Source organism: Lupinus angustifolius, chromosome LG06, assembly GCF_001865875.1.
Source record: "Lupinus angustifolius cultivar Tanjil chromosome LG06, LupAngTanjil_v1.0, whole genome shotgun sequence".
NCBI lineage: Eukaryota > Viridiplantae > Streptophyta > Magnoliopsida > Fabales > Fabaceae > Lupinus > Lupinus angustifolius.
The window spans coordinates 26155235-26156636 of NC_032014.1; the positions used below are offsets into that span (position 1 = coordinate 26155235).

The following is a 1402-nucleotide window of genomic DNA, read 5'->3' on the forward strand; positions in this document are numbered from 1 at the left end:
GCGGCAAGGATTTTCCCAATCCTTGAATACAAAGCTTTGAGTTATGAATGAGTACTTAATACTCGGATATTACAGTAAGAATCAAAGCCTAAAACCTAAAAGCAAGAACTCACAAGACGTCCTAGTCTAATATGAATGTTCATGCATGAGGTTTATGAAAATATGCAATCCTTAAAAACTATCTTTTTCTTTTCAAGAAACACAATAATGATGTAACAAAAAGCTTTTCAAAGAATCATGCAATATGAATATGAAAACTAAAGTCTTAGCATGATCTAATCTTTCTCCTAATTCAACACTCTCTAATAGATTCTAACAATGATGATCTATATCTTTTCTCTATGTGTTTCTCTCTGTTTTTTTTTCTTTTTTCATTTCTGCAATTAGCCAATATTTATACAAAACAGATTTTGGCTCTTAAAAATGGTTTTTCATTTATGCTGTTGAAACAACAGAAAAACATACACGTTAATCGATTAAGCCACGTGGTTAATCGATTAACCAGACTATTTTTAATACATGATTAAATGGTAAACTACTTATATGTTATATGCTCATGCAATACATGATTTCCAAAATATAATACATTTAATGCATAAAATCAATGTATAAAATGCATGAACCTATTTATCATATATTTTTAGATGATGTCTCATTTTAATGGATTGATTACTTTATTAAGTCTTGTGAGACTCACACCTAGGTTTACCTAACCTAGACTCAATATCTATGGCAAGCATCTTAGACTTCTAAAAAGATAATAAAGAATTATAACATAAGTCTAATAAGACACCACTTGAGCCCTCAACATGTTGATTGTTGAGTCATCTTCAAGCTTTAAGCATCTTAGACTTCTATGGCAAACATTGCTAATGCAATCTTGACGCTTTGCATTCTCAATTTCCCCCTTTTTATGATGACAAACACCACATCAAATCATACGTTACATTTGATGAGTTAGCTTGATGATGTTGTACATTTGCATACTTCAAAGTTGAAAGCACTTTGCTTCCCCTTAGGTAAGCAATGATTAATAATACGCAGAAGCTATTGTGACAACCTTTCTTCCCCTGCAAATAACATCAAACACAAAAAACAACTTTTCTCCCCCTGCAAATAACATCAAACACAACAAACAACCTTTTTCTCCCCCTTTCGATATTATAAAGAACATACGAATATTCAATTCTAATCAAAAGTAAGAAGAGATATAGCAATTTATTTTGAAAAACTGTAATTATTCGCATAGGCAATAACCAGTTTGAGAAGCTTAAACAAATGCATTGATTTTTGATTCTATAAACAGATTTTGCATGACATGTCGATTATGTAAACAGTTTAGACATGGAATGACTAAACATATATGTATGCCACTTGTTAGTACCACTTGTTAGATGCCATT

At 31.0% G+C, this 1402-nt stretch overlaps 1 protein-coding gene across 1 annotated transcript in view; it reads right to left on the minus strand.

Annotated features, from left to right (window-relative positions):
* Positions 991 to 1402, minus strand: part of LOC109350346 (protein DCL, chloroplastic-like) — a 17829-nt gene continuing 17417 nt past the window's right edge. The window contains exon 5 of the mRNA XM_019591585.1: positions 991 to 1003. The gene's annotated coding sequence lies outside the window, so the exon portion shown is untranslated. The remainder of the gene's footprint in view (positions 1004 to 1402) is intronic.